Source organism: Apodemus sylvaticus, chromosome 5 (genome assembly GCF_947179515.1).
Source record: "Apodemus sylvaticus chromosome 5, mApoSyl1.1, whole genome shotgun sequence".
Lineage (NCBI taxonomy): Eukaryota > Metazoa > Chordata > Mammalia > Rodentia > Muridae > Apodemus > Apodemus sylvaticus.
In genome coordinates this window covers 153347103-153373984 of record NC_067476.1, presented here as the reverse complement: position 1 = coordinate 153373984, position 26882 = coordinate 153347103, and the positions used below count along the sequence as shown (strand labels likewise).

General features: G+C 54.0%; 1 long non-coding RNA gene across 1 annotated transcript; it reads left to right on the top strand.

Moving 5' to 3' along the window:
- The first annotated feature begins 4622 nt into the window (after positions 1 to 4622).
- On the top strand, positions 4623 to 13215 carry LOC127686296 (uncharacterized). Its single transcript, XR_007978071.1, has 2 exons — positions 4623 to 5461; positions 11527 to 13215. It is a non-coding gene; the product is annotated as an uncharacterized LOC127686296 (long non-coding RNA).
- Positions 13216 to 26882: the final 13667 nt, after the last annotated feature.

Genomic DNA, 26882 nt, shown 5'->3' with positions numbered 1-26882 from the left:
CCTGGCAGAGCGCTGCACATCCTGCCTTCGACACTTAGTTCCGGCTTTGGCTCTCATCACCCTGGGCAGCGAGCTTCTTCCCTCTAGACTCTGATGCAGAGACCGGGAGTGGCAGGTAGTGTTGACTCTCTTACCACCTTCTCCTCCTTGGGGACTACCCGAGTTTCGGAACGAGCCACACAGCTCTCTTTTTTGGGGGACACACTGTTGTCCCGCCCCCACAGCTCAGCTGATTTCTAACTGTCCCCTCCAGCTACAGAAATCCAGTTCTGTCTCTGGGCTGGGGGCCACTCAGTGTTTGGGGTTTAGAAAGTTTATTTGCACACTGCCAGCCTTTCAGGGGTTTCCTCAGGGTCTTTGCTGTGCTCAGTGGAACACAGTGGAAGCCAACTGAGAAAAACACCAACACAGAGACAGGAGACGGAGAAGAGCGGGGAGAGAGGCCTGGAGCTCCGCCCGAGGCTAGGTCTCTGGGTGTGACTAGCAAGCACCCTCTGTGTTGGAAGTCAGTCAAGACTGAGTTGGTTTCCCACTCCAGAGTTGGGACCCGGGGCCCCGAGCATGCGGGGCAGATGCTCTGATTGATGCCGATCGCAGCCCCCAGCTGAGGCTATGTGGTTGCAAGCTGAGTCGGCCCGTCCACTTATTTCCCCTTAGTCACCTGAGCAGTATGTACAGCCAAGATGATAGAGGTACAACCTGGCCACAAAGACCCCAGTGCTGGGCAAGGAGTCATGGGAGAATGACATCCCAGGCAGGGGTGAAGGGTCCTGTTATGACAGGAACACAGACAGGTGTGGCCCTGGCACAGGGACAGAGAGAGGAAATCCTGACAGAGCCATCAGCCGTCCACGGTGATAGGCAGGGTGTGGGGACCGATGGGGCAGTGTGTGTGTGAAGAACACCGTGGCTTCTACCAGGGGCTTCCTGAAGAGCGGGAGCTGTTTGGGGGTGGAGGGGCTGACCCCAAGCCTTCAGGGATGCCACAGACATCACAATGTGGGTTGGCCCTGTCTCCTTGCTTTGTCCAGTGTCCAGCACAGGTGGGGGAGGGAGAGGGAGGGCCTGCTGGGAGGGGACCCTTGCAGTCCCAGCTTTCTCATTTGGAGGATACAAAGGCCAAGGTGACGGCACAGGTGACTCTGGTGAGTGGGATCTTCCAACAGTCTTCATACTGTGTGGCAATGACAGAGGTAAAACTTATCCCTGGTTGGAGCCTGAGTCTCAAAACCCACAAATCAGTGTGGGTGCCCTGGAAAGATTAGGGAGGGCTTCCCGGAGGAGGCAGCACTGAACCTCCCAGGCAAAGCCGGCAGGAAAGACATTTCATAGGGATGCACAAATAGCCTATGCAAGGGCCTGGGGCATGCAGCAGTGCGTGTCCACAAAGCTTGATGAGAATCAACCCAAACAAAACATCTATACAGTTCAGTGGGGAAAATGAGACCCAGAGACGCCAAGCAACCCATCCCAGAACACACAGCCAGAAAGCAGTGGAGATGAGTCTTGACCCTACACATCGCCACCTTCATGAAAGTGAACCCACAGCTTTGTCCAAAGGGATACTGGCCTGCTCGGCAAGCAGCCAGAGATGTAACTGCCGACAGGATCCTGTAGCATCCAGGGATCTCACAGTGCCAGACAGTGCCCGCTGTCCCCAGGACACCCGCCATGGGGGTGGGGGGTGGAGCTGAGGCCCAGGCAGCCGGCACAGCACAGGGTCTGTGTGCTGGTGCAAGGGACAGGCAGGGACAGGGAGGCTGGGACAGGCTTGGCCCACCTAGATCTTCTCTGGAGTTTGAATCTGGGGGTTCAAACAAGAAAGAGGGTCTAGGCAAGGGAAAACCAGTGAGAATTTGGGGTGCAGGAGGAACCCCTGGCCAGTGTGAACTGGATTTTGGGGGTGTCCACAGGTGTGTGAGAACAGCATCTCTTGTGGGAAGCAGGATGGAGAGGCAGGGATGGCCGCCTCAGAGGGCGATTGTTGAACCAAGATTGAGGTAGTAGACCTGTGGTCTGAGGGCTGAGAAATCTAGCGGGGCCAACTGGCTGAAGTGGAGGTGCTGGGCAGGGTTTGGGGAACAGTGCAGGGACCACAGGAACTTCACCAGGGCGGGACATCACTGCCTCAGCTCCGAGTGGCCTCTCTCACCACTTGAAGCTTGGATCCAAGAAGGGTAAGGGGATGGGGTGTTACTGTGGGGTGCAGAGGGAAGTGGGGACTAAAGGATGGGGTGACCTGACTGGGTGGAGACAGGGCTCAGGGGAGCGTCTCAGAAGTCGCAACTCCTGGCCTTGTTCTCCAAGTCCTTTCCTCTCTATTGCTGTTCCCAGATCCTTCAGCAAACATCTCTGACGCCATCTTCCCCCACCAGGGAATGATAGCCATCTTGTACAGGCAGCCCAGGATGCCCAGAGGTCAGAAGACAGAGCAACCAACACTCTGAGACCCCAGTCCAGGCCTGTAGTCCAGGCAGCCCTGGCCAGCAAGCCTGGGTTCAGGTCAGGTCAGCTCCAGCACTGGCTGCTCAGTGCCCCAGGCAGGCAGGCAGCAAAGCCGGCCACAGTCCCTCAGGAGGCCCAGACAGAGGGCTGTAGGAAGGACCCAGGGAGTCGGCGCTTTCCATGGGAGCCTATTGCCTTCTCAGAACATCACCACCCACCCAGTCAGCTACCGGAGGGTGGCCATGTGCAGGACCCACCCGTACAATGACCGATCACCTGACAGACGTCCTGGTCTCTGTCTTTGCTGGGGAAGGAGATTCTGGCTAAAGCGAGCAGTGGACCCATTCCACAGAGGCGAGCCACTTGGCGCCTAGTCTGTCGGTTCCAGGAGCGCCTGCCTTCTATCCTCCCACAGGCTCTGAGGGTTAGCTACCTCATGCTTCTCCATGCTAGGACATCATCCTGTCCTGAGGCCCCCTGCACGCCCCTGGCAAACTCCAGTGCTGTCCTGAACCGGACAGGGGGCGTCAAGATCACCTACAGACCCTCCACAGAGTGTCCCAGCTCTACGGGTGAAGATATAGAGGCCAGGATAGGACACAGAGCGAAGGACCTGGCCCAGCAAAGGTTGGCAGTCCTCAGGCCTACACCAGGCAAGGGGACCCAGCAGTGTCTGTTGCATATTTAAGTGGGGACAGAAAGTGCTGTTTGTCATTAAACAAGCGGACCGGGACAGCAGCGCCTCCATGACAGCTGGGATGGCTCAGGAAGGCGGCGCTGGCCTGAGGATGGCTCTACAGGAAGAGAGGCAGGCGGCTGGCCGAGGAAGAGGACAGGCTGCACTCTGGGAGCCTGTGACGGGGCTGGACCTGACCTTGGTGCGAGCACCAGCAGGCCTCGCTGGCTCCAACCTCAGGACTTGACATTGCTGGTTCTTCCAGCCTGGACTGCACTTCCCACACGTGCGTCTCCCTCCACCTCACCTTGCACAGTCCCAGCCCAAGTCTCCTGTCCTCTTCAGTACTCCCGTCACTGTGCCAGTCTCTCCACAGCAGGCACCATCGTGACCTTGTCTACACACTGGACTAGACACCGGAAAGAGATCCCTCATCCTAACCTCTTGAGCACATAGTAGGCTCTCAACATACGCGTGTACACGCGTGTCACGCCTCTCCTTGCTCCTTAGCTGAGTCAGTTCCCAAGGGAGGAAGATTAAGCAGAATAGAGGTCGCCCCTCCTCCACCTCCAGGTCCACACATTTCCCTGGTGGCAGCTTGAATCTTACCTCATGCCCCAGGCTCTCCCTGGCAGGGGACCCTCCAACAAGCAGGGGGCCAAGGCAGAAGGATTGCCAATTTGAGGCTAACCTGGTCTACAAAGTGAGGCCCTGTCTCAAAAACAATCAGTCGGGGTCTGGGGAGGTAGCCCAGTGGGTAGAGCACTCACCACACAGGCCCAAGGATGGGTGTACAATCTCTACACCTCGCATAAAAGGCCAGGTACCGTGGCACAACCCTGGTGCTGCAGAGGCAGACATAGGACCCCTGGGGCTCACCAACCAGTCACTCACTAGATCTGTGAGCTCCAGGTTCAGCTAGAGACCCGGACTCAAAAGCTAAAGTCCAGAGCAATAGAGAAAGGTACCCAATGCCAACCGCTAGCCTCCACATCCCTACACACACTCACGCGCGCGGGTGCACACACACACACACACACATGCACACGCATGAACGCACATACACGCACACACACATGCACACACACAAACGCACACACACACATACCCCTCCCAATATAAGTACTAAATAAATAAGTACACACACACATACTCTCATGCATGCATGTCCATACCCCTCCCAACATAAATAAATAAATAAATAAATAAATAAATAAGGCAGAGACCCAAGCATGAAGAGGTTGACATCAACCTCCACACACATGAGCGCATACATATGAACATGCTCACACATGCACACGTGCATGGGCACACACAAAGGTAACAACAACAACAAAAGAAGTATCTCTGCCCTTATCTTACAAGGGGGGAAACTGAGGCATGGAAAGCTGATGTAACTTAAGGACAGAACTGAGCCTGAATCCCAGGTCTGCCCATACTCAGAGGCGCCCCCCTTCTGCTGGGGAATTTGCAGGCATAGGCTCTCTATAGCTGTGGGGGTCACAGCCTGCTTACAGCCTGTGACCCCCACAGCTGTGGGATCCTGCACAGCAGAGAAGGAGTGTGGTTTCCCTGCAGCTCCTGGGCTGGGAGGAGTGTCCTGGTGGGAGGGGCACTGGCAGCTGCTGTCATCAGAAGCTAACAGCTAACATACACTGAGCCATTCGTGCCTCCCGTCAACTCAGTCTTCCAGAGATGTGGGAAGCGCAAGTCATCCGAACACCTGGATCCAGCTGTGCCTAAAGCAAGCCGTTGCTACAATGTCTTTAATGTGACTCACTGAATTCCTCATAACTTGAACTGGTCTGAGTTGGGGTTTGGTCCCTCTCAAGTCGAGTCGGGGAGCCCTGATTAACCCACCTGTCTTATGGACTTTATCAAGGCTTCTATCTCCTCATCCTTCTGAGGCGAGAGACACACCCGTTAACTGTCCCCTCCCTGTGCTGACTCACGGGTCCCCCAGAGTTTCTGTCCTCCCTTCCTTCATGGGTCTGCCCCTTTCCCACACACCCTGCTCAGGACAGAGGGCGTGTGGGTGTGCGTGCCAGCGTGTGAGCACGCCCTTGTTCCGGGAAGGTGTCCCGTGGGCTTTGCTTGGCCCCAGATCAGACCTCGTTATTAACGTGATGACAGCTAACAGAGACTGTGTCTGCCCCCAGAGCAGGTGGCTGCTCTGCAGGAGCAGCCCTTCCAGGCATGTTTGTGGTCCCCGAGTCCTGGGAGGCCAACCAAGCTGAGCAGCGAGAAGCAGAAACTGCACCCCAAATCCAGTGGCTGGATCTCTACTCTGAAGTCAGAAGCATATTGACGTGGTTTCTGATGGAGACAATAGATCACTAGGTAAATTGTGTGTGTGTGTGTGTGTGTGTGCGTGCGTGCATGTGTGCACGATGTGTAGGGTATTGTGGCATAGTAGAGGGGTGGTAGGTGTCAGGATGTGTGAGTGAGTGTGTGTGTGTGTGTGTGTGTGTGTGTGTGTGTGTGTGTGTGTGTGAGAGAGAGAGAGAGAGAGAGAGAGATGTGTGGTGGTGTATTGTGTCCAAGTAGATGTCAGGGGATGTGAGCGAGGGGTGCATGCGCGCGCGCGCGCGCGTGTGTGTGTGTGTGTGTGTGTGTGTGTGTGTGTGTGAGATGTGTGGTGGTGTATTGTGTCCAAATAGATGTCAGGGGATGTGAGCGAGGGGTGCATGCGTGTGTGTGTGTGTGTGTGTGTGTGTGTGTGCGCGCGCGCACGCTAGTGTGATGTGTGGTGTATTGTGGCATGTGTGTGAACATGTGTGTGTGTGCAGTATGCATCATGTGTGATGTATGTGGAGGGTTGTTGCGTGGCTCAAGTCTCTACATACATTCACAGAATACACCCATGTAGATGTGTGTTGGTTGCACACTGTATTGTATCACCCACATGTATAGAGTCAGGGTAAGGAACATGTACCTAGAATACACACGTGGGATCAATAGAGATGAAAAGTATGTGTCTTCTGCATGAACACATGTGGGTGTATGTGGGTATATGTGGGAGTATGTGGGTATGTGTGGGCATGTGTGGGTGTGTGGGGGCGGGGCTGAACGGCTACAGCTCATGCGTGTGTGCTTCTGAGGCGGGTGCATCCCCTTGGGTCCCCTACTGTGTGTGGCAGGTGAAGTGCAGTGACTATGGTCTCTGTCCCTGCACTGAATTCTCTGCTTTGACCTCCAGAACCACAGTCCCCTCTTCTAAAACATGGCTGTGGGGCTGGGGGATAGCTCCCACCTCACTCAGATAAAGCTGAGGCCCTTGGGCTGTCTCCTGCTGTGGCCCATCTTTGGGCCTCCTCCAACTCCACAACTCTCCTCCTTCCCTGGCTTCTGCCCTGCTGGCCTCTTGGCTCAGGACAGGTCTACGGCTACCTAGAGCCTCTGCTTCTGCTGTTAGATTACCTTCAGCCTCCCTTCTCAGAGCCCACACTACTCCACGGACTCCCCTCTGAAGCTTCCTTCCCCAGCAAGCCCTTCCTACCCCGTCCACATCATCGCTGGGGGGAAGGGGCTTGGCTTCTCCAGCATGACACCAGCCCATACTCTGTGGGTCCCACAGCCCCCAGAGTTCAGGCCCCAGACTCCCCTGGCCTTGCCTGCTCCCTGGACATGGGGCCCCTCACAGTGCTGGCCTGGCCTGGCCTCCAGGGAAGGCTCTGCTCCAATCTTATCACCACTGCTTTCCTCTGGATCTTTTATTCCTTCAGATCCAGGAGCAAGGAGGGGTGGGTGGCCAGGGTCTGCAGGTCTGTCCCAAGACCTTCCACCTGCTGCCCGCCTTGGTCACATGTCTTCTCTTCCTTCCTGTGACCCCAGAGGTGAGGTGGAGTGGGGGGAAGAGGCACACAGGATTCCGGAGCTTTCTGGATGGGCGTGGTGGCCGTGAGCACCTGCTCTGTTTCCTTCCCACCCTTGTGTCTGGACGTCACTAACCGAGCCCTTCCAACGTGTAGCTCATTGTTTACTTTAAAGGACCAAAGAGGGAAGTGTGGGTGATGCCGCCTCCCCCCCCCCCCCCCCGCAGGAGTTTCCATTGCTGCTGCGTGATGAAGGAGTGGATCCTTCCGGGACAGTCCCCATGGTCAGCAGAAGCCCAGCGTTGCTATGGACACACGGCGGTATGATCAGAGCCAAAGCTAACATCCGAGCATCATTACCCCCAGGCTCACACCAGACCTGGGCCTCCGTTGGTCACACACTGCCAAGGGCTGGTCCGGATTCAAGGCCAGTACTGACCCCACAGTCCTGTGTAGGGAGCCACCGGGCTCACTGAGGTCCCTTCAGCTCTCTGTCATGTCCCGATCAGAGGCAGGTACCCAGTGAACGCTCTTTCTCTCCTTGCTTTGTTTATCTGAAGCAAAGGCTCACTCTATATAGTAGGCTGCCCACGAACTCATCATCCTCCTGCCTCAGCCCTGAAATGCCACCAACCCCAGTAGATGGGCTTTTTCTTAAATGCATTGTATTTGATCCCAAAAGATCAGAGGGCCGCAGCCTGCCCACCTCAGACAGGACCTGATCATCATTGATTGGTAGACTGGTTATTGATCACTAATTGGTGAATTCCAGAAGAGCAGGGCCTTCTGGCTTAGACATAAAGCATCCCGTACGGAAGTATTTAATGATCGGGCTCACAAGCTTAAAAAACAAACCAGTGCCCTATGGATGCGGCAGAGATGGTTCCGTGTTTAAGACTATTTGCTGCTCTTACAGAGGACCCAGGTTTGGTTTCCAGAATTAATATGGTAGCTCAAAACTGTCAGTTCTCCCCAGTTCCAAGACATCTGATATCCACCTTCTTCTGACCTCTGTAGGTACCAGGCATGTAAACTGTACACAGACATACTTGCAGGCAAAAAGAAAATCCATACACATGAAATAAAAATTAATAAAATCTAAAAAACAAAACAGAATCTGAATCAGGCTTGGTGGCACATGCCTTTAATCCCAGAACTCGGAAGGCAGGCAAATCTCTATGAGTTCAAGGTCAGCCTGGTCTACAGATGCAACTCCAGGCCAACCAGGGCTCCACACTGAGATCCTGTCTCAAAATAAACAAACAGAAGAATACAAAACAAAAACAAAACCAGAATTCCGGGCTGCGGATGTGGCTCTGTCAGTATACGCTGACCTAGCACACATGAGGCCTGGGGTTCCATCGCCAGCACCACATAAACAAGCAGGTGGTGCATGCCAGTAATCCCAGCACTCAGGAGGCTGAGGAAGGATTGGAAGTTCGAGGCCAGCCTCAGTTCTTTTGAAAAACCCTGGTTCACAAAATGAATCTCTGGTTCCTCTCTTCAGCCTTTTCCTCTGAAGGCTCAGACTGGACATGTCTGGATCACCCCCTCCTCACACCCACCCTCCCCAGCCAGCTCCCTGGGGGCCACCCGGGAGACAGGGTCGGCTCAGGGCTTTAAAGGACAAGGGCTATTCTTTCATTTCTTTCCATCTGAGGACTGGGGCAGGAGCTTGGGGGACAAAGGTACCACCTCACGTGAATCACAGAGTAAGAGGGTCGTGGTGTCCCTGGGTGGGGGGGTGACAAGGAGCAGAGGAAGCGAGGGCTGTGAAGGTCGGTTGTTAGGCCAAGCTGGTAACGCACATCTGGTGCAGCCCAGCCCTCGATCCCCCGAGGACCAGGTAACCCAGGCCCAGGTGCAAGTACCAGGCTGCTGTCTAAGGGCTGCGTGTCCCATAGCCTCCCGACACACTACAGGGCCTTGGGAAGAAGGCGGGACTGTTGGCCTAGGCCTGGCTGTTGGCTCTGAGGCTCTGAGAAGCTCACCCACCGCCACTCAGGTCCAGGGACTCTCAGGGATGCGCTCGACAGCGTCTTTATTGTCTTTATTTCCAGCTGATCTCACTTCTTGATTCTGCCGTCTTGTTCTGCCCCAAGCCACCCCTACAAGGCTTTGTGGCCGCACTTTTTCTGTGGCAAGCCACAGAAGCTGCAGCTCACCCCTGCTGAGCCGGGATCCGGTATCAGGCCTGTTGCTTTCTCTACATATAGAACAATCTTTACAACAGACTGAGGAATCTGCAGCCCTCCTGCCACTCCAGCTCACAGACGGGGAAACCGAGGCCCAGAACAGCAGTCTGAGCTCTAAGGAGCTGGTAGATGGACTGCTGGGGAGACCTGAACCTCTCAGCACATTCCCAGCCGTGAGGTGTGTCTGGGGCCATGTGAAGACCCGGGTTCCCCAGCCTGGTAGGGGGAGTGCTTCTCCTTGCCTTGGTGGAAAGTCAGATGTGTGGCCAAGGGTGCTTTGGAAGCAGTATATTATCCACGGGACTTTGGCGCTCTTAAGTGCAGGATAGATGCTCTATCCAACAGGGTTCAGAAGTTAGGAAACACCCCATCTCATAGACAAAGCATTTAGATTGCTACAGGGAATTAGGGACTACTAAAGTCATAAACCTAGGAGATCAGAAAGGACACAGACCCCAGGACTCTGTCCTCGAACCAGCTCTGCTCACTGACTCAGAATGGCCATTGATTTCCAAACTTCACAGTGAAGCCTCGCCTAGACTCTCCCTGCTTCTCCCTCCCCTCTCTCTCTCCCTCCTCTCTCTCTCTTTCTCTCTCTCTCTGAAGATCCCCCCTCCCGAGCCCACCCTGTGTTGCTACACAAGCGAGCCAGCTCTCCTAAAGACACCAAGTTCCTGAATGTCCCTCAGGGCCATCTCAAATCAATCACTGCGGGTATCTACTGAGCACATGAGACTCTCTGCCAGGGTTCACAAGCAGGGCTGCCTCTTTCTTGGGACACATGGAGACATCCAAGGCTGTCACGGTGCAGGGCAAGGGGTGTCATCCACATCCAGCGGTAGAGGCCAAGGGGTGCTGAGGAGCCTATCCAGGGGGAGGCCAGGAGTGTCAGCTCTGGATGTCCAGATGCAGAGGCCGAGAATCCCCGGGTGCATTGTGGTAGGCCGCCTCCTGCCCTAGTGTTCCCAGCATGCCTGGGACACATATGTATGCATGTGTGTATGTATATATGCATGTATGTATGTATGTATGTATGTATGTGTATGTGTATATATATGCATGTATGTGTATGTGTATGTATGTGTGTATATGTGTGTTTGTATGTATGTATATGTGTGTATGCATGCATGTATGTGTATATGTGTGTACATATGTGTGAATGTATGCATGTATGCATGTGTTTGTATGTATGTGTGTATGTGTGTGCATGTGTATGTATGTGTGTATGTATATGTGTGTACATATATGCATGTATGTGTGTATCTATGTATGTGTATATGTATGTGTGTATGATGTATGTGTGTATGTATGTGTGTATGTATGTATGTGTGTGTATGTATGTATGTGTGTATGTATGTATGTATGTATGCATGCTCCTGCAGAGACTCGCAGAGCAGTCTGCTGGGAGTGGGGCCTCACTGAGCAGCAGGATCAGGCCAAAGGTATAAAGAGCCCATCCTCTCTCTCTCTGTGTCTTATTCCTAAGGAGGGGACACTGTCCACGGTGACTGCCAACACTCAGGTGGAAGCAGGGAGCCACTAGTGTTTTATAACGCAGAGGGGAGTCTAGAGTGGAGCTCACCGAGGAGAGAGGGAAAAGGAAGCGCCATCACAGGGGTGGGCTGGGAGGACACTAGAGTGGACTGGGAGGACATTGGGGAGGGCGGGGAGGGCACTAGGGTTAGCTGGGAAGACACTGGGAAGACTGAGAGGACACTAGAGTTGGCTGGGAGGACACTGGGAGGACTGGGAGGATGCTGGGGTGGACTGAGAGAACACTCAGAGGACTGGGAGGACACTGGGGTGGACTGGAGAGAACCAGGAGGATACTGGGGAGGACTGAGAAGACACTGGAGAGAATGAGAGGACACTGAGGAGGACTGGGAGGACACTGGAGAGGACTGAGAGGACATTGGGGAGGACTAGAAGGACACTGGGGAGGACTGGGAGGACACTGGGTGGACTCAGGGGACACTGGTAGCAGTGGAAAGTCCTGGAGCAGAGGATGACTATCAGAACTAGAGCAGTGGTCATGGCAGGTAGCAGGTGACAGCTCTCATTTTCTTGCCTCCCGTGTCTCGGCCGCATCAGAGCATCAGAGCTACAGATAACAAATACCCTGATGTCTGCTGTGTCCTTTCATCCCAGAGTCCAGCTACCTGCCCTGAGCCGGCCCCCTTGCATTCCCCAACCCAGCCCCACCCATCAGGGAATCCTGTTGCCTGGACCGTCAAACACACCAGAACCTCCTGCATCCCACCTTTCTGCCCCATCCCCACCCCTCAGTTCCCACTGCCCCACCCGCTCAGGCAGTCCAGGCTCTTTGTGCAGCAGTGCCCACCCGTTGTACCTGCAGCTGAAAGGCTAATCCCTTGTGTGGCATTTCTGCCCTTAGGCCTGCTCAAGCCTGCCTAGCATGACCTGGGTCCTTCAGCCCGGAGCCCATGATCCCCTCCTGGCTCTCCTGCTCTCTCCTCTCCACAGGCCCGGTACCATCTACAGCTCAGGAGTGCTGAACTAGCCCTGTGCCTCTGCAGTCACCAAGAAGTGACTCTGGCCACCTCACCAGCCCTGTCACCTCTCATGAACTACCACAGCACCTGGGCATGAGGCAGTCCAGAAGAGTGACAAGTCAGAAGAAAGGAGGCAAGGGCCCGTGAGCTTGGCCACCTGAATGTTCTTGGGGACAGGAGAGGAAGAAACCTCAAAACAGGGGCCAGAAGGCAGGGCACATGGTGGCCCTGGGAAGCCACCAAGAGATCTGTGGTTAGGACTTCTGAGGGTACATGCTCCCACCCACGGGGTCTCCTGTCATAGGCAGTTGAACAAGGTCCCAGTGGCTCAGGATATCATTAAAGCAGAGACAATGGAAGCTTCCAGTCAGCATGGACAGATGGGTAAACTGAGTCAGGGATCCCTCATAGGGCCAGAGAGATCTGCTTGATCGCCAGAGAGATCTGCTTGATCGCAGATCATCTGCTTGAGTCAAACTCTTGGCCCAGGAAACCCAGACAGATTCAGGAGAGAGGATCTAGGAGAGAGGAGGTGAGGCAAACCTCTTTTGCCCTCAGACACACAGCTTCCACAACCAGGTAGGCGGCCACACTCCAGGCCCCACCCACCGCCACGTCTCCTGATGGACACTCACCTGCAGCAGCCCTGGCCTTGCATACCCCAGGCACACCGCTCCTGGACTCATCTCACAGCCAATTGTCTCTCAGCCAGCCTCCAGGCCACAGCGAGGAGTGAGAGCCAGAAGCCAGGATGGTTTGGAGGACACCGGAGCCAACGGGCAGCCATCAGGGCAGCAGTGACCAAGCAGTTTGCTCGAAGCCATCGTCCCCATTTGGCAGATGAAGAAGCAGCACAGAGAGGCCAAGTGGCTTGCCCTGGGTCACACAGCCATGCAATAGCAGAGACAAAAGTTAATCCAGGCCCTGTGACTCCAAAGCGCTCAGTCCTGTCTTTAGTGCAGGCCTCACCAAGACTTTGGGACAAGAAGGGACCTGAGGAGAGGCAGGTGGCTGAGGTGGAAATGTTAGGTCAGCTCCTCCTCCAGCTTCAGAAGGTATGGCCCCTCCCTGGCCTCAGTTTCAGTCTCTACAAAATGGGCAGCTGTCACTCCCGTCCCGGGCACAGATACCTCTGAGTTTGAAACATTCCATTTTGCCTGGAAGCCCCTTAAGCAAGAAGGTAAATGACTCCAGATAGCATCAGGAAGTCCCTGAGACTGAGCAGATGCACTAGGCCCCGCCATGCCAGAGTAAGTAATAAATGCGGAGAGTGGGCCTCAGACAGGAAGCTGAGCTGCGAAGAAGACCTAGACCAGACCAACTGCCTGGAAGGAACAGAAGCCAGCGGAGCTGCCCGGCAGAGGGTTGGACCAGCTGAGGCATCTGGAAAGGACGCTCTCCAGCCTGGTGAGCTGCCTGCAGGCCGTGCAGTGGGCTCCAGGTTCCCAGCTTTGTGAGCTGTCACCCGTGCTGGGTGGGCTTTGGTGACAAAGCTGTCATTGAGTCATTTCTGCTCCTGTGAGTAACCCCTCCCCCATAAGGGACCCCAATAAAACTCACTGCATCACCAAGTTGGACTTTGGTGACCTGTACTTTGGTCTGTCTTAGGTTCCCTTTGTGGGGGGAGTAGACAATGTGTTGTGTCATCAGCCAGGCCTCCTATGGCTGCATCTCACTTAGGACTGTGGCCCATGCTTAGGCCCGATGTCTTCTCTTGGCACAGTGCTTGGTCTCTGAGGTGCTCCACAGACAGATGCAGACAGGTGAGCACATGACTGGACCGCACACAACCAAAGCACTGAATCGTCCGTGTACCCAGCCAAACACACATGCCAGCCCCAGACACAAAAGAGGCCTGGGCCACAGGCCTGCTCAGACACACCTTCCACAGGTGTGCGAGACCTGCGTGGGCACACTGAGGCAGACACACAGGAGCCACAGGGCCAGACCCCCACACACACACACACATCACCCTCAGGCACCGGAACCCATCCTTGCCAAGCGACTTGGGACACGGGCCACCACAGCCAGCCCTCCCAGAGGACAACGCCTCTCTCTCACCAAGGTGCACACAGGAGCCATTGTCAGCCTGGCGAGGGCGGGAAGGCTCCTCCTCACAGGCTCCCAGCAGGTTGGCCTGCAGCGAGGGTGGAAGTTGGTGGCATCTCCTGTGTGCCCAGGGTGCCCCTCTTTCAGAACACCCCTGTCTCATCCTGTATCCCTACTCCCCCCCTCCCCACTCCTTGTCACTGTCCTTGTCACTGACTGACCCTCCTCAAGGGTCTGTGTGGCTGATGACAAGGCTTTGAGCTGTGTGAATGGGCGAGTTGCTTCCCCACTCTGATCTAGCCACTAGCTCACAGGACAGTCAGAGCACAGGAAGTAGCAGGAGTTGACCGTAGTAGCCATTTTCTTCTCAGAGATGGTCACTCACTCGAGGGCTAGCATACTAGGGATAGCATACTCAAGGGTCAATCCACACTGACCACGGTTGTGATTTTGAAGTTCTTTCAGTCCCTTTGACTGTTCTAGGTTGAAGGCCTACCGTATGCCACGCTGGGTGTCAAGGGGCACACCCTAGGCCGCTCTATCCAGCCGGATCACGGTGGCATGCTGGTAAAATGTTTGTTGATTGAATGGCCGATGGAGATTCAGAGACCATCTCTGCAATCCAGGGATACTGGGTAGAAGTGGCCAGTGGGTAGGATTAGCCCCATGGGGACTGTGACACCCTGACAGGACTGCGGAGTATAGCAGGGATGTCTGTGCTTCTGAGCAGAACACAGGACCGAGCAGACAGAGGGGTCCTTTGCAGGAGCACTTCTTAACGAGCTCAGATAGCTCCTCCCTGCAGCTGGAGTCCTCACACGGACTCCTTCAATCTGACTCTTGGAGGCCTGGCTCCCTTCCCAGCTGGTCCTGATGGTAGCTACCTGGGCACAGGCCGTCTACCTACCCCAGGTGTGGCCATCCAGTGCCCTGTCTGCAGTAGCACCCTCCCCTCAGGCTCACAGGCCCACACGGCCAAGCGTCCCGTGTGCCCTCCTGTAACCTCTGGCTGGAACAATGGCCCTCAGATTCTCCAGTGCATACAGTAAGCATCAATGCATGGCTTGTTATCCTTTAAACAGACTAATCTCACCCCTGAGTCCTGTCCCCACTTCTGGATTCCCTTTTATATTTGTCTACCGAACTCCTATTGAAACTTTAAGACCCTATCAGGGTGTTTAAGTGAGGAAAGAGGATGGAGCAGACCCAAGTAACCAGTAGAGTGGCCACTGGTGGTCATTGTTCTGCAAGGGCACCGTGACATCCACGACCCTGTTCCCCTATTGTGATCCTCCTGTGGCCATTTTGCCTGGTATTTCAAATGCTTCTAGCCCCTGGTCCCCCTTCTCCCTTGCTTTGTCGAGACCGGCTCTCACAACGTAGCCCATGGTCTCCCAGAACTCACAAAGATCCTCCTGCCTCTCTGCCTCTTGAATGCTGGAGTTAAAGGCACGTGGCACACTGTCCAGCTTCATTCACAATTTTTAAGGTTGTGTCAGGGGCCAAACATGACCATCTCCTCAGTGAGTGGGGCCTCAGAGGCCTCGTTATCAAGCTGGCGTGAGAGTGTGCTGAGGCGCAGTTTCCCCTGCCGTCCCCTCACGTCTGCCTTGTTGTACACAGCAGCAGCAGCAGCAGCCTTAGGAGCAGCCTGCTGAGCCAGGAGCAGCAGCAGCTCTGCCAGGGGACAACAGTCAGGGGTGCTGCCCCAGCCTGCTAGCCCACCCCAGACAGCTCTGCCCAGAGCCTGAGCCTCAGCCAGGGCCCAGGAAGGCCCGAGGGAGAAGCCAGGGCTCACCATGGGGTTCTGCAGCCCGATGCCTTCCCTTCCCTCAGAGGAACACACAAGGAAACTGAGGCAAAGCCAGGCTTGCTGAAGCCAAGAGGCCCGTGCTGGAAAGTCCCTGTTCTCCAGGACCTGGCTGGGTGCCGTAGTGCAAGGCCATAGGGGTTCCTGGTCTCTGAGGCTCCACCAGCTCCCACGCTTCCTGAGAGAACTTTCCAGAGGCAACACAGAGAAGGCCCTTCTCCTGGAGCCAGGGCCTCTGTGCTGGGGGCTGTGGCTTGGCCTTCTTGTTATGAAGGTGCTAGGGTCAGAGCCTGGGCCCTGCTGGCCCTGCCCAGCTGGGTCCAGCCTCCTGTGTATGTGTGCCAGTTAAAGACGCAGTCGTACGGTCCTAGCCGAGGGAGACTTGTTTGTTGTGGCCACATGAGGAAGAGAATAAATGTGGAGACACAGTGGCCTCTCAGCCCCAAGACTGTTTTCAGGGTCCTATCATCTGTCAGGTTTAAGCAGAGGAGGACAAGAGGCCTGCACGGCTAAGGCTAAGTTGTCCTGATCACGGTGTGAGCCTGTCCCTCCCTGACCCAGCCTCTCCCACAAGCTGTTCTGACAGGAAACCTCTTCCTGGGAGACAAGTCTTACCCCTCTCTCAGCAGAAGATTCGGGGAGGGGAGGCAGGGAGGAAGGGGGAGGGATTCTTGTTTCTTGGGGTTTATTGTGTCAATGGTCTGATGGACACATGTCTCTTTAGAATGTCCTCCTTTTCCTCAGAACAGTGACAAGCGGGGCTGGGGGAAGCAAGGCAGGGGTGCAGGGCAGGAGCCTGGGCTCCTCGAGGGTCTGAAGGTCCCCTGGCCTCGTCTCTCAGCCAGATCCCAGAGCAGTCTGTCCCAGGTGCCTGCGTGTTATCACCTTCATGTTGGAGGCCGGGACTCCCATAGGCACACACCAGAGGCTCAGCCACCGTGAGCTGGCAGCCTTAGCTCCACGCCTGCCTCACCTATCAACCTGACTTAACATACCAGGCACCATCTTAGGCAAGAGGAGGAGGCAGGGGAATGCCCAGGCACTTCCTGCCTGCGCTCTCCTTCCTTATCATAGACTCCACATCTATTCATGCAGCAAACCCTGGCAAGCCTGCCGTGAACTCCGGACCCTGCCCTTCCGAACCCACCCACGGCGGATGGTGTGAGACAGTCTCCTTCAAACCATAGCAGCAAAGATGGGCAGCGGCTGTGGCGAGCACAGGCTCAGTGAAGACGGTGAGGCTTCAGGGAGCACGTTAGGACAGGGTGGCAGAGGTCTGCTCAGTTCCAGAGGAAGCCCAGTGGCTCCGTCCAGGAAGGACAGCTGATGACAAGGTCCCGGGGCAGAGGTGCCACAGGCAGGACAGGGTTAAGCCGGTGTGGGTTTGAGGAGAGGAACTAAGACCCAACAGCAGAGCTGGAACTGAAAAAGGAGAAAGGAAACCCAGGGCCGCCTAGGGAGCGCCAGGCTGGCTGAGACTGTGGGAGCCATGGACGCATCTTGAGCAAAGGAAGGCCTTAACCTGCCTTCTCCCATCACTGCCTCTAGAACTGAGAGACTTGGGGAGGTAAAGCTGTTCACTCGGCATCGTTCAGCTGAGGTGAAATATGAACACTGAGACTCCCCAAAGCACAATCCAACCAATGCCCGTGGGGTGCGCATAGGTCAGGAGGCCAGGCTGGGCAGTGAGGAGGCTTTGGAGTCTGTTCTCTGAAGTCTCCTGGCCCTGTAGGTCACCTGCCCCTCACCCTACATCATTTGCACAAAGTCACACGGAGAGTGGAGACCCCTCTCACCAGACCCCTCCCCTGAGCGAGCGAGCGAGTCTCCTTCTCCTTCACGTGCAGTGTGATTTTCAGGTGGGGACAAAGGGACCCTGGGCCGCGGCTCCAGCTCCCGAGCTTGCGAAGCTGTCGCTTTCTATTTCTTGTAAAAAGAAAGAGGAATCGTCAGATGGTTTCGCTCTGAGCCAGCCACCGTCTTTCCAGTAACTGAGAGCGAGGACCCCTCCTCCACGGGGCTGGGATTGTGGTCGATGGTGGCGGAGGGCGACACCTGGGACTCAGCTTCTTCCCCTGTCCTCTGCAGGGCCTGTGGTATTTGGTTTTCCTTCGACACCAAATAGAAACCGGCGTGAGGCTCTCCTTGCTGCGGTTGGGGAAGGAGCTGGTTTGAGCCGTGAACTTCTGACGCTAAAAGCAGAGATGCTTTTCAGTAAATACCATCGCCGGAAAAGGAAGCCTCAGCTGCTGTTACCACACCTTCTCCAGTCTCGGGGTCAGGGGAGGGGAGGGACCCCCATCTCTTCCAATGGCGCCCCACTTCCTCTGCCATCTGTGGTAGCTCTGGCTGGCTAATGGGTCCAGACACGGGACACTGATGCCCAGAGCACCCTGATGCACCTGGATGGTGAACTTGGACCCTCAATGGCTGCTGACTCAGCATTTAAGTTTCTTCCCTGTCCAAGCCCTGATGTGTTGGGGTGTTAGTGGTGGAACTACACCTAGAGAGGAGACACTCATCTGCCAGCAGCTTCCTGAAGATCTAGGGGTCCCCTCCACCAGCTCCCCTTGGTCCACACCATAATGGAGGGAAGTGACAGCTCCAGGTGAAGACTGAAGGACAGAGGGGGGACAGGTGCCACGGCTGTCAGCATGGGAGGGGGAGCTGGGTTTGCTTTGCTTGTTTTCTTTTTTGTTTGTTTGTTTGTTTGTTTGTTTTTTGGATTTGTTTTTTTCGAGACAGTATTTCTCTGTGTAGCCCTGGCTGTCCTGGAACTCACTCTGTAGACCATGCTGGCCTCGAACTCAGAAATCCACCTGCCTCTGCCTCCCAAGTGCTGGGATTACAGGCGTGTGCCACCACTGCCTGGCTTTCTTTGCTTGTTTTCAAGACAGGGTCTCTCTGTGCAGCCCTGGCTGTTCTGGAACTTGCTTTGTAGACCAGGTTGTTCCGGAACTCACAGGGCTCCATCTGCTTCTGCCTCCCAAGCGCTGGGACTAAAGGCGTGGGCCACCACCACCGCTGCCCCCGCCCCCCTGCAAGGTTATTTCTTTATTTGTATTTTTCTATGCATGTGTTAGATACATGCATGTGTTATATACATGTGTTTCCATGCATCTGTCATATACATGTCTGTTAGTGTGTGTGTTTGTAAGTTGGTAAGGTGCATATCATGTGATGGAGGGAGTGTGTGTGCACATATGTGTGCATGTGTGTACATGTGTGCATGTGTGCATACGTGACAGTCCAAAGTTGACATAAGGTTTCTTCCTAGTCCACTCTCTCTCTTTGTCCATTGAGTCAAGATTTCTCACTGAACCCAGGACTCACAGACTCTGCTAGTCTAGCCAGCCTGCCTGCGGTAGGGGTGGAAGGGAATGGTGGTGTTCAGGGGATGGTGGTGAGCACCTCCCAGTGCTCAGATTAAAGGCAGCCACTATTCTTGCTAAGTGTGAGTTCTGGGCATCTGAACTGTCTCCTGTGCCCTCCAAGACCAGTTTTTATTTTTCCCGAGACAGTTTCTCTGTGTAGCCCTGGCTGTCCTAGACTTGCTTTGTAGACCAGGAGGCTGGCCTTGAACTCTCAGAGACTCACCCGTCTCTGACTCCCAAGTGCCAGGAATAAAGGTGTTTGCCACCCTACCCAGCGAGGCTAGCTTTAATCAAAGGACCCAGGCATGGCTCCAAGCAGCAGACTGAGCATGCCACTGAGACAGGCCCACTCACCTGTCAAGGCCTTGGTCAAGCAGGCACAGTGTGGCCATTGTTCTTGATGGCTGTGAGAGTAAGAACCTCAGGGTTCATCCTCTGCGTTGTCTCCATGGCCCCTGGAGGACAGACCACAGTGAGGCTTCCTGAGAGCACAAGCCCCTGAGAAGTCGCCTGCAGGGCGCACGCCAGAGACCAGAGTGTAGGCAAAGGCTGGGAAGTGGGCCACGCAGTGGCCTTGCCCTGGACGGAGGTCTCAGGGGGCCCCAGAGCGTGATTCACTGGAGATTCTTTAAGAACAAACCTGAGGTCAGGCCTCCATAGTCACTGGCTCAACTACAGCCACATTCCCCAGGCAGCTGCTGGAGGTGAACACCTGCTCTGTATGTCTCAGTAGCAACCCTACCACAAATGGGGAAACTGAGGCCTGAAGAGAAGACAGGCAGGATACAATGTGACCCCAGCACCCCCAGCACCTCTCAGGTTTCTGAGATGCCTCTGTGTCCCAAGGTTACAGTGATTCTCAATGGGTCCTAGGCAGAGAGGGTCGCACAGTGTCTTTACGAAATATACCCCCTTCCAGGACTGTCACAGACTTAAGCGCCCTTCCCCTGGTCTGACCATGACAGTCAACACAGTACATTACCCATACCGGGACCCCTGCGGTAACATCATGGAGACCCGAAACATTCCGTTCCACAGAGAGTCCCCACTCTGTTCTTCCCTAACCAAACCCACTTCCCACCCCAACCCTGACCCTGACCCTGGCAACCACTAATCTGTTCTCCATTTCTATAATTGTGTGGTTTCTAGAATGTTCTATAAATGGCATCACCCAGGGCATAACCTCTGGTTTTGGCTTGTTTGGCTCAGCAAATCCTGAGGGCTGGCGTCTGCTGTGAGCTTCGAAGGCGTTCTCCTCACACACTGAGTGATGCTCTGTCAGCGGGTCCATGGTCATATCACCCACGGCCACAGGACAAGGAGCTGTCTTTGCTGATCTGATCGGCGCGCCGCAGGTTGAACTAACACAAATTCCAACTGTGTCCAGGTGCCCACGCTGCGCCTCTAGGCTACTTTCAACCCATCACTTTGAACACCTGACCACGTTACTGCCATTCTAGGACCTCGAGTCTCTAGTCCTTCCCTGAGTTTGGGGTCCTGGTCTTTTGTAAACACTTAGTAGAACATTCTAGCTGGTGATATCTGGCTGATGTCACAGAATCTCTGGCACGAAGGATGGCGCGCCCTTGCCCCCTACTTCCTCCCTTCTGCTCAGTCCATTGTCCACTTCCTGTTTGGATGGTTGGTTGGTTGCAACAGGGTCTCCCTGGGCAGCCATGTTGGCCTAGAACTTTTTATGATGCCCAGGCTGGCTTTGAACTCATGATCTTCCTGCCTCAGTCTGCTGAGAGCTACGATGGCAGGCCCATGCCACCACGTCCAGCATTCTGTTTCCTTGGTCCCATGTAGACCAGGCTAGCCTCAAACTCACTGAACTCTTCCTTCTGCCTGCACTCCAGAGTGTTGGGATTACAGGCACACAGCGCCACACCAGCTGGCTTTATTCTCTTAACTGATGAGTTTGTGCGGAAGGCTAGCCCTCTACCATGGAGCCGCACACCCTAGACTCTGCTGTGTCGTCTTTGAAATGGGGCCTTTAAAGAACATAATCTTCAACTCTCCATGAGGCCATTGATCAAATTTGCCTGTGTGTGTCTCTGCGTGCGCGCGCGTGTGTGTGTGTGTGTGTGTGTGTGTGTGTGTGTGTGTGTGTGTGTACTTGTAGTGCTGTATGTATGTGTGATGGTGCATGTATATGTGTATGTGTGTGTGCATAGTTATGTAATATGTGTGTATGCATGTGCAGTGGTACGTGTGTGTACACTATGTGCTGTGTTGCACATGCACTGAGAGTATATGTGTAGATGTGTGTATGTGTGTGTGGTGTGTGTGTGTGGTATGTGTATATTTGTGGTGTATGTGTGTGGCGGTGTGTGTGTGTGTGTGGTGTATGTGTGGTGTGTGTGTGTATGGTGTGTGTGTGTATGGTGTGTGTGTATGGTGTGTGGTGTGTATGTGTGTAGTGAGTGATGGTGTGTGTGTATGTGTGTGGTGTGTGTATATGTATGGTGTGTGTGTATGTGTGTGGTATGTATGTATGTGTAGTGTGTATGTATGTGTAGTGTGTATGTGCGTAGTGTGTGTGTAGTGTGTGTGATGGTGTGTGTGTATGTGTGTGATATGTACATATGTGTAGTGTGTATGTGTGTAGTGTGTGTGGTGTGTGTGTGATGGTGTGTGTGTGTGTTTGTGGTGTGTGTATGTGTATGTGTGTGGTGTGGTGTGCTTGTGTGTGTGTGTGTATGCATGTGGTGTGTGTGTGTGTGATGGTGCTTGTGTATATGTGTGTGGTGTGTGTGTATGTGTGGTATGTGGTGTGTGTGTGTGTGTGTGGTATGTATGTGTGTGGTGTCTGTGTGGTGTGTATGTGTGTGGTGTCTGTGTGTGGTGTATGTGTGTGTGCTGTGTGTGTGTGTATGTGGTATGTGTTTATGTGTAGTGTATATATGTGTGTGGTGTGTGTGATGGTGTGTGTGTGTGTGTGGTGAGGGGAAGGGGGAGGAGAGGAAGAGGAGGAAGGGAGGGGAGGGTTTATTATTATCATCATCGTTGTTGTTGCTATTGCTTTCATCTTTTTGAAGGAATGAATGGACACAGGCTGGAGGCGTCTCTGTTGCCAGAGCACCTGCCTAGGACGCCTTTAAGCTCTGGATTCAATCCTCAGCAGCCCATAAACCAGGCATGGTGGTCCACCCTGTCATCCCAGGAGGATCAGAAGTTCGAGACCACCCTGACTACACTGTCAGGATGATCTCCCTCCCACGGTGCAGGAGCCTCAGGCGTGTGCGGCCTTGGTCAGCTTTTCCTGGGGTGCCAGGGTCTGAACGCAGGTTTACCCCAATCTTCCCTGTTCTCATGCAGCTTCATGCTCAGCCTTGCCGAGGCTAGACCACTCCTCTTTTCCTTACTGTGCTTTTCCGTGTCAAGGGTTCTTTCCACCATGTATGTTTGAGAGGCCAAACTGGCCGGTCCTCCTCTGGCACTCGATCCACACCTTATCTTTTGGTGGCAGAGTTTCTCAATGGCCTGAAGCTATCTGATTGGGGAGATTGTGTGGCCCAAGAGTCCTTGGGATTCTCCCATCTCCGCCCCTCCCCCCAGGCCCTGGGCTCCTGGTGGTGCCCGTCACACCTGCCTATTTATATGGGGCTGTGGATCCGAATTTGGGAGCTCACACTGACACAGTGAACACTACCTACTGAGCCATCTTGCCAGGCTTGGGTCTGCACACTGGCCTTGCACGGGGATGCTTGATGGCCCCGCACTGTTTTCAGAAGGTCTCCCTTCTGCTCCCAAGAGGCTTCTCAGCTTACTCACGGGGACACGTCTGCAGTGGGCTCCAGGGTCTCTGCGCTCTGTTCATATGAATGTCTGTCTGTCCATCCTCTGCCCACACTAGACCCCCTCACAGGTACAGGGCAGACCTTACAGGAACCTTCCTTCTCCTGATAGGAAGTAGCAGGCTGAGTTTTAATTCACTGATGAATAAGGGATAGAATTCTTTTCCTCCACATACATACTCCTATGAAAAGAGAACACGGAGGCCCAGCAGGTAAAGGCGCTTGCCATCAGCCTGATGACCTACAGGGTGTGAGGGGACAACTGACCTCACACTGTCCTCTGACTCCCACACAGGAGCCTCTGCAAGCAAAGGAATTCCTCCCCCTCTCTCCATTCCCCTCTCCCCCTCCCCTCTTCCCCTTCTCCCTCCCTCTCTCCCTGTCCCCTTCCCCCTCCCCTTCCCCCTCTTCCTCCCTCTCTCACTGTCCCCATCCCCCCTACCCCCTCTTCCTCCATCTTCCTCCCCCAGCCCTCCTCCCCCTCCTTCCTTTCCCTCCCCCCCCACAAACACACAAATAAATAAAAATGCAACTAAAGAAAAAGTGTGAGTGTCACATCTCTGTAAGTTCCAGGCAAGCCACATTTCAGACACAGACACACACACAGACACAGACACACACACACACACACACACACACACACACACACACGACAGAGGTTGCTATAGGTTAGTAGCTACCTAGTCAGGGACTACATTTCCCAACTGCCTTTGCACCTGGGACCCATGTGACCATCTCTAGCCTATGGCCTCTAAGGGAAGTGACTTTCTTGGCCCTCTACCTGGCCGCCCTTGGTGCCCCACCCCTTAGTTGTTCCCTGCTGGCTAAGGAAAGGATGTTGACCACAGGTGACTTTGGGGTGACCTGTGGAAGATGACTAAGTACCCATTTCTCTTCCTCCCCGGGACTATCCAAATCTAAAACTGCAATGCACCAGAGTCCCACTTTAAAGTTTGAAATTATAAATACAGTTTAGAAAATGTCCCTCCTAGCTGGGGAGTGGTGATAGGTGCCTTTAATCCCGGCACTCAGGAGGCAGAGGCAGGCAGATCTCTGTGAGTTCAAGGCCAGTCTGGGTTACAGAGTTCCAGGACAGCTGCTAGCTCACTCAAAAGCTTTCACTCCCACACCACACACGAGGAGCAGTCCAGAGAGGACCCCAGGGTCACACAGCAGCTCCACTGGCTGAGGCAAGTGAGCTCCAGGAGCCTTTGAGTTCTTGTCTTTAAGGTCAGGCAAGTCAGAGCCTGCTGGCCCATACTCCAAGTGGACAATTACAGAAGAAACTCATAATTAATAATTCAGTGTGAGGCGACTCGGAGCTTCCGGGCCTGGGCGGCGCCAGATTGAGGGAGAAGTAATTTTAAGACTTCCACCTTCCTGGGCTGTGAGGGCAATTTAAGCTAAGCGTCAATAAACACACCTGAGACGGCCATGACCTTTGCTACAAAGCGCTCCTTTGCCTCCAAAAGCCACTCTGTCTTATGATGTGGAATCTGTTTGTGAGCTGAGGTTTCAAAAAAAAAAAAAAAAGACCAGGAGGGATTTATGGGAACCAACGTCGTCGCAGGGTGACAGCCTCAGTGGGTCAAAGGGCGTCAGAGGGCAGCACAGGGGAGGAGGGAAAGGGAAGGCAGCCAAGGGTTCTGGGCCAGGCGTGTGCACCCAGGCACAAGCCTCTCCTACCATTCTAGTGTTGGGAGGTCTCATGCATGGTCCTCACCACGATCCCTCAGGGTCCCCAGGTCCGAATGTTTAATCTGAGCGTGGTTTCAGGGTGGAGGAGTTATGGAGATCAAGGTACCCAGCCGGGGCCCCAGATAAGCCCTGCAGTGGCCATGGGGCAGGCTGGGCCTTGGCTTCTCGTAGGTTCCTGGGGCCTATGTCAGGCAGTGAGTGAGAGGCTCACGAGGATCTTAGGCCCTGAAGCCGCACTTTGACACCCCTCCGTTTCCCCGTCTCTCTCTCTCTCCCTCCTGTGTTTGAAGCTCTAACCCTGGGTCTCCACATCCCTTTCTTTCATCTTAACCTGTGCATTGCTGTGTCCCTTGACCTCCCATCCCGCAGACGACAGGGCTCCCATCCCTCCTCCTTGATGGACATAGTGACCAAGCCTCTCCGGTATGCACGGTGACTGGCCCGACTTTCAATAACTTCCCAATATCAGGAAAGCTTAGCCAAAGCCCTTTGTTCTGAAGGCCCGGGGCAGGACTTCCCAGCCTCAAAACCTTCTATCCGGTCTCCAGGCCTCTTAAGGACAGGCTTGGCCCAAGTGTCTCTCAGGGAAACTCAACAGAGAAGGGTGATGGTAGTGGGCAGAAATGTCACTCGGTCCCTCTGCCTAGACATGTCCTGGAGGCCAGGCCTTGGAGACATAGAATCCATAAGCATTAGTTCAGAGACAGCACTGACTCTCGTGTCTTCTGTTCTTGACCTGAGATGTTACCCCTGTGCTTACGTGTCCACTCCGGGGGCATAAACAGAATCACTGTCCGTGGAGACGGAAGCAAACATTCCAAGTCCCTGTGAGAAGCAGGTGGTTGGAGCTGACTGGCTAGCTCAGAACTGTCTGGAAGGCTTTCCTGTGAGGGGGGATGCATGCTGGGTTCTGAAGACTGAGTAGGAGTTTGCAGGCACGTAGCGGCTGCAGCCAGACACCCCACCCAGTTCCCCTGTTCTCCACTCCTGCTCGTTACAGATGGGGAACATCTGTGCTTGAGTGCATCGCCAGCTGGAGCCACCAACTTCCTCTGACTTCCAGAACGTTAGCTCAGCCCTTCACTGCTGACCTACCCCGAGTTCCCCGATGCTAACATTTCCAGTTTGCTTCCCTTCTGAAGTTGGTCCCACCTTGTTCTGGGGGCCTTCCAGGGTCACCTGAATTCCTGGAGAACTCAGAGCAGGCTGGTGTCCTCTGTGGAGCTTCCTGTAGGTGGCATGGGACTTCGGGGCCTCTGCCTTAGCTGAGCTGGCCCCTGAGGGGGGCTCTTTCCTGAGCGTTCCTCTCCTTTGGGCCTCAGCTCAATCGTCACCTTAGAGCGGTTTGTCTGGCCATCTAGTGCAGCTGCGCTCACGTCCCGGGTCACCCCTGAGTCCACACATTCCTCTTGGTCTCCTGTGAAGGTCAGCCTGTGTCTACACCAAGGCCTCAGTCCCAGGAGGCTGGAGTGGCCTCCTCCCTCCCTCCCCCAATCCCACGTGGGCACACCACAGCCGCTCGGGGACTTTCAGTGGGTAAATAATGGAGACTTTAGGACTTCTTTATTTTTCTCTGAAACATTCCTCCACCTAAAATTCACTTTATTTATACAGCATGTTTTTATATCTTTAAAATCTTTCTATTTATTTATTTATTTATTTATTTACTGAGGCTAGAGGCTTGGCTCAGCAGTTAAGAGAACATATCACCTTTTTAAAGGACTTGAGTTCAGTTCCCAGGACTGACTGTAACTCCAGCTCCAGGGATACCAGGGGCCTCCTCTGGCCTCTGAGTGACCCTTCACTCATGTACACAAGTTCACATACACACACACACACACACACACACATACACTCATACACACACACACATACACACACACACATACATACACTCATACATACATACACACACCCATACATATGCACATACACACATACACACACATACATACATATACACACATACACACACATACACACATACACACACATACATACATATACACACATACACACACATACACACATACACACACATACATACACTCATACACACATACACACGCCCATACATATGCACATACACACATACACACACATACATACATATACACACATACACACACATATACGCACACACATACATACACTCATACACACATACACACGCCCATACATATGCACATACACACATACATACATATACACACATACACACACATACACACATACACACACACATACATACACACACACACACACATACACATACACACAAAACTTAAGGATAAAATAAGTCTTTGGCTGGCAGGTGGTTTGAGAAGGGCTTTGCCATGTAGCCCTGGCTAGCCCAGAACTCACTATGAACACCGGGCTGTTTTTAAACTCATAGAGATAGCTTGTCTGTGACTCATGGAGATTAAAGGAATGTGCCTAAAGTAAATATTTTAAAATCATTCTTTTTTTTTTTTTTTTTTTGAGACAGGGTTTCTCTGTGTAGCCCT